Source organism: Haliaeetus albicilla, chromosome 15 (assembly GCF_947461875.1).
Source record: "Haliaeetus albicilla chromosome 15, bHalAlb1.1, whole genome shotgun sequence".
Taxonomy (NCBI): Eukaryota; Metazoa; Chordata; class Aves; order Accipitriformes; family Accipitridae; genus Haliaeetus; species Haliaeetus albicilla.
The window spans coordinates 28,404,653-28,423,039 of record NC_091497.1 but is presented as its reverse complement, the minus strand read 5'-3'; the positions used below and the strand labels follow the sequence as shown (position 1 = coordinate 28,423,039).

Genomic DNA, 18,387 nt, shown 5'->3' with positions numbered 1-18,387 from the left:
CCAAGTAGGGTGATGTTTTGGCTCCCTGACAGGCCCAGACCAATATGCTGTTATAAGAACATGGTATATTCACTGAATCAGGCCTCTTACAAAAAAAATGGTGATCTAATTTTTTTAATACAGCCAACAGAGGAAATGCTGCCTACATTTTATATAATGGTGTCTTAGACAACAGGAGCCTAGAGCACTTCCTTTCACCATTTGTTGACTCAGTGCAACTGTTTTATTGTGATTTGCTCTTCCATTGAACATAACCTAATAATCACACTTGATGAAAATATTAAACATACAAACTCTGCATCGACTTCCTAGGTCTTTGTGGAGAAGTTTAATAGCAATTAACCATTTCAACATGACAATAATGTGGAAGTGTCTGACCTTGACACTTGTTCTTCTACCTGTAGCCTAACAGCAAAAGGCTTAGCAGAACAGTTATGGGTACGCATAACATCAGGTAAGTTCTCAAGCTGCTTCAAAGCGAGACAGAAAAATGTGATTCATCTGATGAGTTCTGTCCTGGAGGAGACAGGACATACAAGTGCATGAACGTTTGTTTCAAAATCATCGCCCTTATAGGCCAAAAGTAGTATATTGGTTATACAGTGGTTATGCAGTGCTGATACACACAGAAACCTGCAGGCTATAACCATGTAGTGCTCCAGTGTACTCTAGATCTATACCCTAGTTAGCTCTCAGTGAGAGGTTTTCCTGGAATCGATTGTACCTATTCAAGATGGTCAGCAATTTAGTGCTAACCAACAGTGACTATAACAGCCAACTCCTCAGAGAAGGTCAGTGCTTTCCTGCCAAGATAAATTGTGAATTTTGCCTACTAACCTGAGGAAAGTGCTAAAGCCATTTGCATTATAATATATTGTAATAAAACATGGTGCTGCAAAAACAGATGGTGCTCCCCTTATAAGTCTCTTAACCCTTATAAAATAAACTGTCTTAGAAGGTATACTGCTGAGGTGTCTTCCCCTGAGCAAGGTAGTGTGGGAACAGAGCTATATGAATAAGAGCTAGGAAGCAGGAACACAGCCAGAAATATGTGCACAACTGACTCATTTCCATGATGAGAAATCTAATAATCAGGTGTCTCTTAAAAAAAGTCCCTGGGTCTACTGCCCATCTGTTTTACCTGTGTGCACTTAACGATGAGGGAATTGTCCTATTCGGTCTTACAACTGCTGTTGGGGTGATATTCAGGCTCTTGAAACAGGGCAGAACTTCAACAGTGGTTTGAGTCTGCTGCAAGAGAAGCCCACTAGTGATCAGAGCCTCACTACTCATTGCCCCAAAGACCACTGAAAGCAATGGGACTTTTAGGGTCCAGGTGTCCCAGTTGAAAATAAAAGCCAGCTGCCACTGTGCAGCAGATCTGATGAATCAGCCTTATCACACATGCACAGGGAACTCTGCGTAGCACAGGCTCGGGCTCATTGTGCATAGAGGCATAAAGCCACCTGACTTGCTTCCCAGGTAAGGTCAGTATGTCAGGCACAGCTATTTGCTAACTTCATGGTGTAACTGTGTAGCCCTGTAATATCATATTGCCATTGCTAGTAACAGGCCATAAGCTCTGCACTGAGTTTGCACGGCCTCACGGCTGATGCTTGTCAGGTCTGCTCTGCCTGAACTTGTCTTGACCTGCCTGCAGTTTTGTTTTACTTGGTTTATCTGTAACACCAATTTCTCTCATAGACCAGATATCTCTGGCTAGTTTATTTTACTTTTGTTGTCTTTGTATGGTAAAAACATCATTTTGTATCTATAACAGTTATTAGTTATTCTGTGTAGAACGAGAGGTTTATGACTCTACCATAATGATGTGGAGCAGAGGACTAGAGGCCTGGTACAATAATGTCCTTGAGAGGTGGGAACTCAGGATGCGTCAGAGAGGAATACAGGAATGGGACCATAAAAGATGGGGCACAGGCTGGCATTGGAGACTCCACAACTACAACGGAAAGTTACAGAAACACAGACCTGGAGCAAAACTGGTTTTGGCGGTGTTGTGGTTTAACCCAAGGCAGCAGCTAAGCACCACGCAGCCGCTCACTCACTTCCCCCCCACCCAGTGGGATGGGGGAGAGAATCGGGAAAAGTAAAACTCCTGGGCTGAGATAAGAACGGTTTAATAGAGAAGAAGAAACTAATAATGATAATAACACTAATAAAATGACAACAGCAATAATAAAAGCATTGGAATGTACAAATGATGCGCAATGCAATTGCTCACCACCCACCGATCTACACCCAGTTAGTCCCCGAGAGGCAATCCCCTGTCCCCACTCCCCCCAGTTTATATACTGGGCATGACGTCACATGGTATGAATACCCCGTTGGCCAGTTTGGGTCAGCTGCTCTGGCTGTGTCCCCTCCCAACTTCTTGTGCCCCTCCAGCTGGGCATGAGAAGCTGAAAAATCCTTGTCTTTAGTCTAAACACTACTGAGCAACAACTGAAAACATCAGCGTTATCAACATCCTTCTCATACCAAACTCAAAACACAGCACTGTACCAGCTACTAGGAAGACAGTTAACTCTATCCCAGCTGAAACCAGGACAGGCAGTAAAAAGAGAACAAATACATTTTTTTTTATATGACATGCATAAAGGGCATCATATATAGTAATTTTTGATACAAGATGGAACTGTAAATAATTGAAGAAACAGAAAAAGTGTAAAAGTGTGTTGACTAACACATAAAAAGGACAGAAGTGGACCCCAGAGTGAGGAAGAAGAAACCATGAACATGAGCACCACATTCCTCACAGCAAAGGACTCCAACTGCTGATGACTCACCATAGCATCTCCACCATTACTACCATTAGGCAATCACCAGGAGCAGGGAGAGGGTGAACATGACACCAGGAGGAGTGGAAAATAAGGAGTGGGTGAACAACAATTTTAACTACGTTACTATTCATTTTTTTCTTTTTCTATAATAATCAGATCTAGACTAACAATTTTTGAAAAAGACTGTGAAGATTTCCATGACATTAACAATAAATTCCCAAATTTATTTGTAAGATGTGTTTCCTTTTTGTCCATTCACAAGATTTTGAGTGTAACAAGAGGACATAAAAACCACTCTGTTCGGATTGACTAGTATCTACCTCAGAGGGCTCAAAATATTCAATAAAATCTAGTGGATTAAATAATAATAATGTTATTAACCTTTAACAGAGGTGATATTACTGTTTGAATAATAGAAAGATAGATAAAGCTGTGTTAGTAATTAACATACTATATTTCCCATGAAATAAAATTTAATAAAACATGGGCCCTGACCCTACTTATAGTGTTTTGTAATAATTAAGTTGCCACCACACTTACTGCTTTTAATGATATTTTATGAACTTTAATATCTATCTAGAAATTGAATATTTTCTTCTCTCAAGGAATAAAAGTAAAATTACTTGTTTTTCTGTTTTATGCCTTATAGTGTACTTAATGAAGGTCAGAATCCAACAGATTTGCTAAAAATAAATTGCCTAAATTAAAAAAAATACACATTGTACTATATGTAGAATCTTGTGTGCTTTAAAATATTTCTTTTCTGCATAATGAACTACATGTACAGAATGTGGAAACCTTGTGCTGAAGCAAAATATTACATGTGCCCATAAATTAATGTGTCCCCTTAGGAAAATGAAATTTCACAATGTAATTACCCCATTTCTTCACTGAAGACATAAAGGAATTTATGGAACTAATTACCCTGATAATGGAGAGGGATTTTTTTTTTCTTTTTCATTGCAATCCCACCTAGAAGCACGATATAGGAAGATGTAATTCGTTGAACTCCACAGCGGCTCTGCTGTTAAGTATTTATTAGAAGAAACTGTGGCATTTTAATAGTTTTGCGTCAACCTTAAACATAAACTTCCCACATAGCAATAAATATAACCTTCCAATATAATAATGGAGATGTTGGAATGCCATTCTCCGACTGCTTCAAGTTTTCTTCTGCTACTTTTCCAAGTAAAAGCACTATTAAATGGATAAAAACATGCTTAAATGACTATTTTTCCATGTCTTCTATTCCACAACTGTTTGTTACATAGTGTATGAAGTGCCACATTTAGTCATATTCTTCAGCATAAGAAAGCTTTCATTGAAGGTTTTTATAGTTATCCTCAGGACTATCCTTAAAAGCAGAAGCGTTCATATGTAAACATTGAAATATGGATTTTTTCATAATAATAATTAGTGAACATCTTTCCTCTCGTGATCTGAAAATTCTTTGCAAATTGGAACTATGTTAATTGTCTAGAGGCAACATTCTCTCTTTAATACTTTAGAGTGCATATCAGATGGCTAACTAGACAAGAGAGACAACTGTAAATTTAAGGAATGCCATGCCTACGAAATCTTGTCAACAAAAATAAACAAAACAAAAAACCCAAACAAAGAATAATAAAAGATTAAAGAAAGGCATTAAATAACAGTTTAGAACTGCTATCCCTCCCCTGAAAAGTTCCCAAGCCAATACAGGGGGGTGGGGGGTGTCTCTTTTTTGCGTGTGTGTGATTTTGGATTCTTTTTTAATAAACACAGTTTACAAATGATAGCAAGAATAGAAAAGTTAATAAAGTACCCCACATCAATCGGAAAAAAAATTATGGTGATTTTTTTTTCCTTAAAGCAAAGCCTTAAAATTACCAACATCTAGCAAACTTAAGAAATTCAGTTCTGATGATGTTTCCTAACAATTTAGGCACTGTTTGAAACATCAGTGGATAAACAATCATTACCTTCTAGAGCATCCATAAGCCACTGGACACTGAAGATCTTGAGGATGCCCAAGATCTTGCTGCAAACTGAAGTGTTTACAGTGCAAATTGTTGTGTTGCCTGACATCAGTCTTGACCAGGACTATTGTGTTATTGTGTGGCTCTCAGAATTGCAACCCCCTTTGTACCAACAACAAAATAGTTGGCAGCAGGTTTACGTGTATAATACATGTAAATACAGCATGTTTCCCTCAAAGCTATACTAAGTGATATAGTTGTGTCCAAAGGTGAACATAGTGTCTAAGAAGTGTTTCATAACTCCTTAATCCCTTATATAGATAGACCTGTAAGAGGACAACATCCTGTCACCTTAAGAAAATTCATTAAAACAAAAAAGAATTTTCTGTCTATACAATAATGCCAACATTATGCTCATCACCCATGCCCTACCCACTATATAACTGCCAGCACTATTATAAATAAATAAATAGAGGTAAAATTTCTACCTCATTGAATGCTATTTGTCAAAGTTAACAAGAGAAAAAAATGCATTCATTCATTTGTGACACCATGATTCACTTAGCATGCTTCTCTTCACTCTACCTACACTGACAGCCCATGAAAACTAAAAATATAGGAAGCTTTACAATGATTTCAGCTTGTGGCATAAAGGACACACAAATGCTATTTCAGATGCAAAGCTAATTAAATTAATAGAACACATCTGGAGGCAAACTAGTAAGGTAGATTCTGTCAATTATTGCAATATTTTTAGAAGTTCAATCTTATATTGATACTCTTCCTTCTTCTAACAGACAGGTTCTCTGAGATGTGAAAGCAGAAGTCCAAATTAATGAGATTTTTCTTTTTCAATAAATGCTTGTAGGTATTATCGGTGTGCATATGTAGTTAGGAACAATTCTGATTTACTTCTGTAAATAGACAGATTTTCACAGCCTCTATATGTGGGGTTTTTTTTAACAACTTTAGGACTCAGTTACTCAGGCGAAACACCAAGGACTTTCACAGGAGTTTGGCTTCATTAAGAGTTGCATGGTTTCAGCTTGAAGGCTAGTTTGTGCAGTCTATCCTTTTGTGATCCAATATAACCAATTCACACCAGCTGTAGTTCCAGGTGCAATATGCCTTTTAATGCATATACCTCTGTAAGGTATGTACAGTGAAAATACATTTCAGCAGGACAAATATGAATGTGACAGGTGGCTTCATGATTCGATTTGGTCACAGTTCATGAAGATTGCCTTTGTGAAGGACGGACTGATTTGTACAACTAGAAGCTGCTAAAGAGGCAATTAGCATAACATGCAAAGCAGACCTTTAAAAAGTTGGAAAGGTATCTCTTTCTTTGTTAAGGGCTGTCCTGAAGATGACTGAAAGCACATGGTAGTGTATGTGTCTCAGCTATAATGCAGTTGCATTCCTGTTTCTGTGTTATTCCCTGTTTTCCAAAGAAAGAAAATCTATTCATAGACAAGGCAAAAGTCGTAGTGCCTCTAAATAGCGTCAAAACTGCATGATTGTTAAGTGAGGATCCTGTCAAACTTCAGAAGGAAAGCATAAAAATAACAGCAATGAACACAGCAAAAAATGGCTATGAGCAGGACTTTTCATCAATTTTATATATATATATATATAAAAAATCTGTGTATGTTATTTTCTTTACTTTTTTGTCATGCCTTTTTTATTCTAGATTTTTTTTTTTCTTCATTCTAATGTTTTCTCACCCATCTTTTTTGTTTCATGTTTCCTTTACTGGATGATCTTCTACTCATCTTAATTTTTGTCTGTATGTCTCTTCTATGATTATTTTCTATTATTTTCAATGTTTTACTTAATTTTATATTTTGATTCTATGCTGAAATTCAGTTGGACACCTTTGCCTGATCTATGCTGACAGACACTGATATTATTCATCTGAAAAAAAAAAGTTTATTTCTCTGATCTTTCCACTAAAACTATTCATTAGCACTTTTAAGCAGTAGTATCACACTTAGAACATACCCTCTTCAGGTCAAAGGTATATAAATGAGTATATATGCAAGTAAAAAAGATCAGCAGAGATATAGCAATTTTTTTTTTCCTTAAATAGGAAACCTTCAAGTTTACTTTCATTTAAATATGATATTTACCTTTGATCTAAAGACCAGACTTCAAGGGATTAAAATCTAGACAGGTCTCAATTTTCCCTCATTTTCTGGAGACACACAAATAGATGAATTCTTATGAATTTTAAAGTGAATGTCTACTGCATTTATTATTTGCTGTGAATTAAATTTTTGTCATCTCTGTTAAAGCAAGTTTTCGACTCTCTGTTTAATTATCTGCACTAGAGAAAGTCTTCTGCTTCCTATATAAAGACTGACAAAGCAAGAACAATTAGCTTTGGTGGATTTTTGTTCAAAGGCCTCATAGATGTGTGCATCTTTTTTCCATGTGGCACTGAAGTGAAAACAATTACACAAGACAACACAGTAGGAAAAAATGTTCAAAAGCAAGAAAAGATGCAAATACAGTCACTTTGTATAGCATATTTAGAAAAGAGGAAAGCAAAAATGTGAAAAGGAGATCCAATAGAAACATTAAAAGTAAAGGTCTGCTTTGACTCATTCTTCAATCTATTGTATAGAATCAACATTACAGTGGATGCGATGCACCAGGATAAGTGGCATTCATCTGTACTTCAGTGTCTGCATGAGCTGCTACACGACTCCTGCAAACCTCAAAAACCACCAGTCACGGTATGATGCTGTTCTGCTTGCAAGTGCTGAAAGGATTTAAGAGAAAAACATTTAAATAGTCCTGTTCTTCTCATCCTAACAAGAGGTGTTAATTACTGTCCCCCCTTTTTTTGTGTGTATGTGTGTTATTTGCTACTCCTTATCCAAAATCCCTGCAGTTCATTGTTTACTGAGTGTATGAATTAATCTCTGCATTATTCAGGTAGTAATACTCATAACTGTCTTTCATCCCAACCACTGGAAGATAAATGGTCTAATTAGTGCTTATAGTAATCTGACTTAAACTTCTTACCTTTTTGGATAGTTTCTTAAGTCATATAAAGAACTGAAAATACTGGAACAGAAAGACAAATGAAAAAGTCTCCTCTGATAAAATCAGTGTAACTGATGGGCAGCACACACACGCTTTTTAACAATGCAGTGAAGAAATGTAACATCTGACCTCAGTAGAGAGGAAAAGCAGAAAACCTATGTTGTCATGTATTTTAAAATAGAAAATAGAAAGCCTGCATCCCTTCCACATAATAGCTCATGTATTATTTTCTATTTTTGTAGGTATAGTGTGCCTGTGTATTGATGTTATTTGAATAGCCATTTATGTGACGTTTATACTCCTACTGAGTTTTGAATAAAACTCTGAACCTATAATTTATAGGCAATATTTTGAGTCCTCTGTGATAAACTGAATTCTTTAATAATCACCTTTTGGTGCCTCAAATGAACATAACGTATACAGGTTACAAGTTTAAGAAGAGTAGGTGTATAAGAAAAATCGTATTTAGACAACAAATGCATGAACTGGAAATGACAGATGAGCAGAGCATCTAGTGTTTCAATTTGAACAGGAGAGACATCTTGTACTTCTGGGATCTAGTCTCCAGGCAACTAGAGATCAGAATAAAACATTCATTTACTTCCTGTTCTACAACAATAGACTCTGAATAATATGAGTGAAGAGTGAGAACAGAGGAGAATGTGGCAGGCAGGACCAAGTTTTGTTATAAAATATGTGGTAGGGGGAAGTCAACTTTGAATGTGGCATTATTTCTGTATCTGATCCAATGGTCAAAATTTCAAGTATATCATAAAAAACCAGTCACAGTTCTAGGCAGATATGGAAGTCATCTTTACATCTCAACTTTTCAAGAGCAGTTGCCAGCTCCCATGGAATCATTACCATATAAAATTTTAAAGGAAAGTGGTATTTTCACAGGGAAAAAAATGTACAGTCATAATGCACAAGGCTCAGGAACACCCATACTAAATTAACTTATCAATATATTCAATATTTACTGTAATGTCCCTACAACTATTACACAATACAGTGAGCCAGATGTTGAAATCCTGATCTCTCCACTATGACTATGCATTCATTACACTGAGGACTGAATATATTTGCAAGACTGTCCCATTTTAGTATGTGATTTACTAGTACACTACAATCGGATGCACTTGTAGGAGCCCAAGAAAAAAACATAATAAATAGCAAAAGGCATCTTTATAATACATTAAAATTCTTTCATTGATTTTATGGACACTTTTGTTTACATGTGTGTGTGTGGGAAGACCCCAAGTTCTCTATGTTCATACATATATCAATATATAAAAATACACATATTCATACATACTTGTATATAGTTACAAATAATTTTTGATATGTGGTTGTTCCAGGACAAAATGGGAAAAGACCCACTACTGAATAAAAAATTATGCTTGTATTGAATAGAAAAACCTTATTTTTTAAACACTTCATTGAGTCATGAAGAAAAAACCCCACCCTGCTCTTATCCTAAATATCTCCATGGAGTTTCCTACATACAAAACACTGAATAGCTAACTTCTAGAAGCCTTGTTTCCCTCATTGGCTGTTGGATGACAAATGTAATAACTAGTGGCACACTGAAGATGGTGTTGATTCAAATCTTTGACGTCTCGGTAAAGAACAAATTTTCTGTTATGCAAGCTGTTATTCTTTAAAAGAAAATTACATACAAGAGAAGCCAAGTTTTATGTGCTTTACAAGCCTCATTGACCCCAATGCATTGGGGAACCTTGTCAAAGGCTTTACTGAAGTCTAAGTAGACAACATTCACAACCTTTCCCTCATCCACTAAGAGGGTCACCTTGTCATAGAAGGAGATCAAGTTAGTCAAGCAGTCATAAACCCGTGCTGACTGGGCCTGATCTCCTGGTTGTCCAGTACATGCCGTGATGATGGCACTCAAGATGATCTGCTCCATAACCTTCCCCAGCACCGAGGTCAGAGTGCCCTTCAGGACTGCCTCCCAAGGGACTCTGCTGACCAGGCCCCTAAACAAGCCATAGTCTGCCCTCTGGAAGTCCAAGGTAGCAATTGTGCTGATCGCCCTTCTTACTTCTCCAAGAATCGAAAACTTTATCATTTCGTGATTGCTGTGCCCAAGGCGGCCTCCAACTGTCACATCACCCCCAAGTCCTTCTCTCTTCACAAACAACAGGTCCAGCGGGGCACCTTCCCTGGTTGGCTCACTCACCAGCTGTGTCGGGAAGTTAGCTATCTGCCACACACTCCAGGAACCTCCTAGACTGTTTCCTCTCAGCTGTATTGTATTTCCAGCAGACATCTGGTAAGTTGAAGTCCCCCATGAGAACAAGGACTAGCGATTGTGAGACTTCTTCCTGCTGCTTATAGACTATTTTGTCTGCCTTTTCATCCTGGTTGGGTGGTCTATAACAGACTCCCACCATGTCATCTGCCTTGTTGGCCTTTCCCCTGATTCTTACCCATAAACACTTCACCCTTCCATCACCATCATCAAGCTCCAGTCAAAACACTCCCTAACATACAGGGCTCCCCACTGCATCTTCTTCCTCGCCTATCCCTTCTGAAGAGTTTATAGCAGGACTCCAGTTGTGCGAGTCATCCCACCATGTTTCTGTGATTGCAACCATATTTCTATATTGTTTTTTTTTCTTTATTTGTATCTAAAGAATGGCAAAATTACAGCAATCAAAAGAGTAAGACTTCAAAGACATTTAACATCCCCTACTCTTGCTGAATTGTAACAACTAGTTATTATATCGAAGTGCAGACAGTCATAAAAGAAATGTCAGGTAGGACTGGTTTGCCTGAACATCAGTGCTTTAAAATTCAACACCTAGTGCTGTGCTAGTCATCTTGGGCTTGTATTATCATCAATGAAAAGAAGTAGGCATCTCCAGAGAGAGATTAATCTAACCCTATGAAAGGCAACCAAATTAGATCAAAGCAGTCACCCTCTGGAAGTGCATATTTATCTTCAACAACCATAAATGAAGCCTGAGGTGAACAGCTCAGACTTAGATGTCTAACACATAAATGTTAGGTGAAATGAACCTCTAACATTTAGCTCTGAAAGCTCTATACAATATTAACTCCATGTCTTTCTCAACTTCTTAGCATACAAACAAGTGTCAAGCAAGAATTTACAAACTTAAGACCTTTAGAACAACAGCTGAAAAGGTTTTGCAGTCAGAGAGGAAGTCACATATTCTACTGGGCATTGATAATGTTCTGAGACATTATTTCCCATAGCAGGGAATTTGAGTGAAAATGTCCACATAATCCTGAGAAGTAAATTGCAGTTTCCAAAGGAAGCGGCAAAGACTCAGAATAAAAATAAGCTATTGCTACCAATCTTCCCAGAAGAAAAAAATATTTTTTGACCTAGAATCTGGTGTTAAAATGAATGATTAATATTGTCTAGCCAGGCTCCTGAGATCAGAAGAGCTGGTGCTGAAATTTACAGCATTTACAAGGAAGGCAAAGAAACGAGGGGCGAGGGGTGGGGGGGAAGGAAGGAAGGAAGGAAGGAAGGAAGGAAAGAAGGAAAGAAGGAAGGAAGGAAAAGACCAACCAGAAATAATCCTCCCCTCTCCTTTCCTGCAGATGCCTTCAGAAACAGTGGAAATACAGTCCAGGAGGAAAGATAGCCACCAGCATAAATTTAACTGCCTGATGCTGAAAGGGTCAATTTTTAATAGGTATGTAATTAATAGAAAGAATCTAATAACATTATTGAGGCCTTTTTTTGCTTTTGTCCAGTAATGTTAAAATGTACATTTATATAAATCACAAAGGAATGTTATTTTAAAGTTAATACCACATTACATCATTAAATGTGTGATTAAAATATTTTACCAGGGTCCTATTAACCTTGTTGCAACAGGTAACCTCAAAGACAATCTACATAGCTCAAGCAATGCTCAAGCAACTGAAAATATTAAAAAAACAAACAAACAAAAAAAACAACAACAAAAAACAAACTAACCCAAAACTTCCCAAACTAATAAATATTTATAAAATTTTCTAGGGATATTTGTGACTTAGAATAAGTTATAACACAAATGGACAATAGATTGTAACCAGGAAAAAAGCAAAAAAAAACCCCCACATATTTCTCAGAAAATTGTACTCTTTGCTCTAATTTATACTAATTTAGATACATATTCCTTAATTTCTGCTAATGGAAATACTCATTAGAAAGTCTATACAACAAATTATGTGTTTCTTTAAATATTGAATCTCTGACACCAATCCAAAACAATTAACATATATATCCATCATAAATAATATTTAATTTGTCCTGATGTTTGACATCTTTCAAAGATTTGGTCTGAATGACTTAAAAGATTTCCTTGAGCAGGACTTCTCTTGAAAGCTATGCTTAAATAGAACATGGAAACTTCTGAGCAATTAAAAACCTTTGAGTTCCAGAGATGATATTTTCACGTAAACCAAGGAAAAATCTTGGGATCTTATTGCCATACATATTTGGGCAGAGGGAGAAACTTTGGGTTTGTGCTTTTTTTCTCTCTGCAGAACTAATAGTTTAGAAGGAGACAGAGATGTAAAAAATGACAAATAAAAAGTTAAAAGCAAGACAGAGAAATAAAAGGAGAAACAAGAGTCTGTTTCTAAACTCCAAAAGGCAACAAGAAAGAGTGTACGATTTCCCATAGTAAAAACATTTGCAAAGGAAAGGATGAGGCCTCAAAATACAAAGAAAAGTAGTTCTTAAGCATCTAATAGATGAAGGAAAGATTAATAAGATCAGAGAAAATTCCAAAATGCTTTTTATGGACAGGAACTAAATTTAGTGGTTGTAGATTACTCATTCAGAAAATTTCAAAAGAAGAAGAAGAGAAAAAATTGGGTAGTGGTAGTGAGCTGCTATTTTTCAATTACAGAGAAAATGAAATCTTGCTTTATTTAAGGCTAAATAATCAAATATTTGTGAGAAATTACAAAACAAGATTTAACTGGCTTTGGCACTTTGAAAGTTTTTATGTCTTCAGACAATATTTTACTGCAGCTATGTTGATGCAAATCAAGTTCTAATCCCCTAAGATTCCCAAACAGAAAAAAAAAAAAATTTGCTGTATAAATTTTTGACTTTCAGTAGTTTGTCCAGCTCTGTTACTTAGTAGATCTGCCCTTTATACCTGCTTGATCAAATTTATATCTGAATTAACTTCTGTGACCTAAATTTTGGGCCCCTCTGCCTTCTTTTATACAATCCCTAATATTTGGAACATTTGGGGGAAGGGTATAATTCTACCTTATCTATATTCTGTCTCACACCAACTCTAATTAAAAAGAAAAACTTGTCCTCATTTGCCTCTTTTAATTCCTTCACCCTCCCACTATCTCCATTATTGACTTTGTGACTGAATACTTTAATTTAAATTGCATTCATCATCTGTTTTTACACCAGTATATGCAAAATTTATTCCATATACTGTTCTTATCTTGCGTTATTTCATTCTGTTATGTGTGTTGGGAATAGAATGTACTTTCTCCAAATTAGTTGTATCATAATGGTTGCAGAAAAACATGCTGTATATGGTGAATTAATCCATAGATCCTAAAGAGGTCTTGTCTTTCTGAAAAGAAGAATAACTTTCCAAATTGTTATGAAAACACAGTTGATGTATTTCTAGTCACTTATTATTTGATATAATGACTATTTTTGTAATATTGTGTGATTACAACCAATCATGATCAGTTGTGTGAAAAAGAACTCATAGTAAACATAGCTTAGAGATATAGTCTAATCATTCAATGGATTTTCTTTAGAAAATCCTTCTTTAGCCTGGCTTGAATACTACAGTGGAAGTTTCAATGGATCAGCAGACAGATGGATAGATAGACTGAATGAACTTAGATTTTTCTTTTTGTAGTGTGGGATACAAAGTCCCATCCGGGGAGCAGGAACCAAACATGCTGATATGAGAAGCAAAAGGAAAAGGAGACTAGAGGGAGAAGAATGAAATCTTAAAAGTGTTAAAGGATATCTGCCTGCAGCAGACTAGAGGAAGCACATAAATGACAGGCAACTGGAACTGAAACAGAAGCTTTGCAGGAGACAAAATGGGGTACAGTGGGGAAAAAAATAAGACAGAAGAGCACATATAAGATGAGAATAAGTAAAGATAGTAGAAGAGCATGATAAAGAGCAATGCACAGCAAAATGTGGGGAAATACAGGCATGCAGAAATCAGCAATAAACAGATCATGGAAGGTAACAACACTTAACTGAAATTCAGACGGCACTGGCAGGAAAAGGCAGAGCGGGAAGGAACTATGAGATATTTATATTATATTATCTTCATAGTGGCAGATTATATTCAAATATATAACTGTAATATGGAACAGTATTATTTTCAAGATGCTCCAAATATGTAGTCCTAGAAACAACATGTTGTAAAAATTGATTGGTGTAAAGTTCCAGTGCTATTGAATCAACACTTTTCAATGCAAAAAAAACATCCCGCAGAAAAATGTAAATCTAGGTCTACCAACTAAGAACTTAGTATCATGTATTGCACTTCCTTTGATAGACATCACTTTTAAACTGTTCTAATTAGTTGTTAAAGCTGACTTTTTTATTATTATTATTATTTCTGTCTTACAGATAAATCCATAGCTCTTTATTTGACTTATTTCCCATCCCCAATCTATTTGGAGTGTTAATGGAAATAACATCTGTTTAGATCATACAATAGGTTTTGCAAGAAGATGGTCTCCTGTGGTTACATAAATGACAGGCAATGCCAATACAGTTATAGGAAATAGATACAACAGGAAAAATGAAATTCTTTAATAGACAGCCAGGCAGATTCTAGCTTCTTTGTGTTACTCTGGAGAGCAGCCAACAATCTGCTAAGTGCCAAGAGTGTAAGGAACAGAGGGGTGCATCTTAGATAGAACACTCCAGCGATATGTTGCCTTGGGGTAACAGTGAAATACTGGAGAAACTGCAGAACCCGTAAGGCTGTCAGGTAGGAAGAGAGATTGAGGGAAATTTTCTCATGCTCCATGTACTCAGGAAAACAATGATTCAGCAGAACACCTTCTGAAGATCGAGTTTTCCATTTGACTTTCACATTCAAGATGGTAGGTTGGAAAATAAACTTTTTGTATGGTGGCAATATTTCACAGGACTATGAGTCCAGTGAATCATTATTGACTAAGCTAAGCTTTCTGTGTGTTTTAAGACAGAGAACTATTCCATCACACTTTATCTTACTCCTAAAACTATTAGTATTAAAGTTTTTCTTCTTAAAACTTCTGGATTAGCTGAATTTTCTTTTTCTTTTCTTCTTTTCTTTTGTCTTCTTTTCTTTCTTTTTTTTTTTTTTCTGTGAACAATCATCTGCCAGCCAACAACGCATCCTTACAGGGAGGTGCAATAGCTGCCTACCTTGCTGAGGTTCTGTGAGAACTAAGTAGCTAATGCTGGTAGTAAGTGCTTTGCAGATGAAAATTGCTAGGTGCTACATATAATTACTGCTATTATTAGAGACACATTCCAACCCAAATGTTTCTTTGATTTTAGAGCTGACATAGATTCCATTTGGTATAATATGCAAAAATGGCCTTTTCAAGAGTGGTCAGGTAATAAAAGTTCCTGTGATGTGTCTTGCTGAGCAGCTCATGACAATTTTCAAGCCAAGAATCAAATGTATTTTTAAACAAACAAGTAGTCTTCCTGTTTTTAATGGAAATGCTTGCAAAATAAAGTAGTATTCTGACTGAGTCAAAATGGCATGAAAAGGCTCTCAGATTTGAAAAATAATCCCAACAGGGACCAGATCCTGACTGATATTTTTGTGAAGATATAGCTCTTGTCCTTTGCACAACCACATGAGCATCAGAAGTGTTAGCATAAAAGGATTTAGGTGTGAGCCTAAATGCCATGTCATTTAGTAAATTTAGGTGGTTGGGGCACTACTCAGAGCCACAAAACTTTCCAATCTGTTCTTTTATCTTTAAGGATATGTAAATTTATACTTGAAGAATCCCTAAGCAACCATGTTTCTTCCAGTGAGCATAAAAATGGTCATCAAACCTTCATGACACCTAAATACTTGAAGCTCGTATTCACTTCAGAACCCCTGTAAATTTTAAGATTATAAATTCCTTTGTCTGTCTCAGTTGCAACACATGGTGTGATCCACTTTTTTAAAGCACTCCTACTAGATTCATCAGTGCTTAAAGGACAACTGGGAATTAAACTTTGAGAGCTAGAGATGAGAAATACCCATTCAGGCAGTGATGAGAGCTCCAGTCCCTACCTGACTTAGGTATTACTTACAATGCTACCAGAATACAAGTTGCTTTGGCTTCCTTTGTCTTTGGTAGATATATATGTTTACATTACTAAAGGTCTGGACTGCAGTGTAAGTAATCGCCATCTGTATTACCGTTGCTTTACCAACAGTAAGTAAACTTTGTTTTTTGCTAACAAAATTACTTGGTCATTTTTTTACAGACTACCTGTATTTGCATCACATTAAAATAATCATGGAAGCTTAGCTGGCAAAAGAAAAGGAGGGGTAGTACACATGGAACGTTTTTTATTTACTGTGTAAGAAATAAGATGTGGCTATTTACTTGTACAGAAGTAACATAGCTAACTTAAAGTTTCTGTCACACTATACTGGGAATCTTGGTCTTGCTGTTCTGGGAATTATAGGCATCTAAAAATAAGACATTCTAATACTGAGTACTGGGACAATTAAGGCCTGTTGTGGAAACAATTATGTTTGAAAGTCTTGTTGTGATGAATCCTGGGCGCATGAAATATACCCTATCAAATGGGGAGGACCACGAAGGTCCATGAGGCATTATCAGTATGAAATTCTCATGGCTGATGCCAGTCAGACTACACCTCTTTAGGTGTATCCATAAGACCCTATGGGAAATCTAAAGAAAATGGAGTATCCAGCCAAGAAGCTAAATCTTCTGGGGAAAAAAGGCAGAAAAAAAGAAGAAAGAAGAGAATTGAAAGCAGCTTTTTATTGCTATCTTTTTATTCAAACAACGGTCTAGCTACATCCAGCGTAAGATGCAACTAGAATAATAACAGCCACTGTTCCAGGAGTCATTATTATTAAATTGTTTAAAAATTATTGTAATATAACATATTTATCAGAATTAGCATTTCTAATAACAACGCATTAATAGTATTACAATTATTCCCCCAAACAATAAGACTATTGCTATTCATTATAAGCATCTCTAATTCTTATACTGTAATAGCAATCACTGATTTCTGTAATTTCTTCTAATAATAAAACATGGCTCCAAAGCCTATGAAGGTAGGGTGAGAGGCTTTGAAAGGACATACATGAGATGAATTACCTTGATCTTTTGAGATGTCACTGGCTTCTATGGATACAAGGTATCCAGAGGGCACATGGAGAGACTTTCACCTTTTCTGCTGCCATGCAGCTTCTTACAAACTTGTACAGTGGATGCATCAGCATGAGTTGCTGAGAAGAAATCTCTTTAACAGAAAAATGATTCCTCCTGGGAATTATAGCTGTCCCTCAGCATTCATTGATGGCATCAAGGTCACAGTCTAATATGAAACTAAGCACTTTTTTGACTTTTTATTCTAATGATTCAGTGGACAATCGATATTGTCTTTTATTTCCTGGGCAGGCAACAAACATTTTAAGGAGGTTTAGTTTTAGGCACTATTTAAAATAGAAGTAGAAAAAAATATCCCGTCTTTTGTCAGCTTTTATTATGAGTATGTTTCTGTTACGATTACAGTTACTGTTTTTTCCTTTTTTTTTTTTTTAAGGTGAGTCTAGCAGCAACCCTTGCATTTTGCATAAAAATACCATCTTCAACATGGCCTCAGTGAAGTTATGCCAATTTCCACAGACACCAAAGGAGAATTTTAAGAGTGCTACAAGATACACTTGCAATTGTGTCTGTTTCCTTATTTTTTGTTAAAAATATAATTACATTTTCATTAATGATTACTTATTCATATTGTCATGATGATTTTAAGTGTAAATGTTCCTATGTGTGGAAGACTATAAAGAAGTTGCTTGTTAGCATCTATTTTAAGGTCATCAGCAATAAATCTGTGTCCTAGTTTCATCTGGGATAGAGTCAATTTTCTTTCTAGTAGCTGGTATAGTGTTATGTTTTGGGTTCAGTATGAGAAGAATGTTGATAACACACTGATGTTGTGAGTTGTTGCTAAGTAATGTTTAGTCTACAGTCAAGGTTTTTTCAGCTTCTGATGCCCAGCCAGCGAGAAGGCTGGAGGGGCACAAGAAGTTGGGAGGGGACACAGCCAGGGCAGCTGACCCCAACTGGCCAAAGGGGTATTCCAGACCATGTGACGTCATGCCCAGTATATAAACTGGGGGGAGTTGGTCTGAGGGGGGAATCGCTGCTCAGGGACTAACTGGGCATCAGTTGGTAAGTGCATTGTGCATCACTTGTTTTGTATATTCCAATTCTTTTATTATTATTGTAATTCTATTTTTATTAGTAGAATCATTATTATTTTCTTTCTTTCTGTTCTATTAAACCGTTCTTATCTCAACCCATGAGTTTTA

The 18,387-nt window shown here is 36.3% G+C and overlaps 1 long non-coding RNA gene across 1 annotated transcript; it reads left to right on the top strand.

The window, feature by feature from the left end:
- Nucleotides 1–7,358: 7,358 nt before the first annotated feature.
- On the top strand, nucleotides 7,359–17,925 carry LOC138689153 (uncharacterized). Its single transcript, XR_011328005.1, has 3 exons — nucleotides 7,359–7,500; nucleotides 11,408–11,506; nucleotides 17,621–17,925. It is a non-coding gene; the product is annotated as an uncharacterized lncRNA (long non-coding RNA).
- Nucleotides 17,926–18,387: the final 462 nt, after the last annotated feature.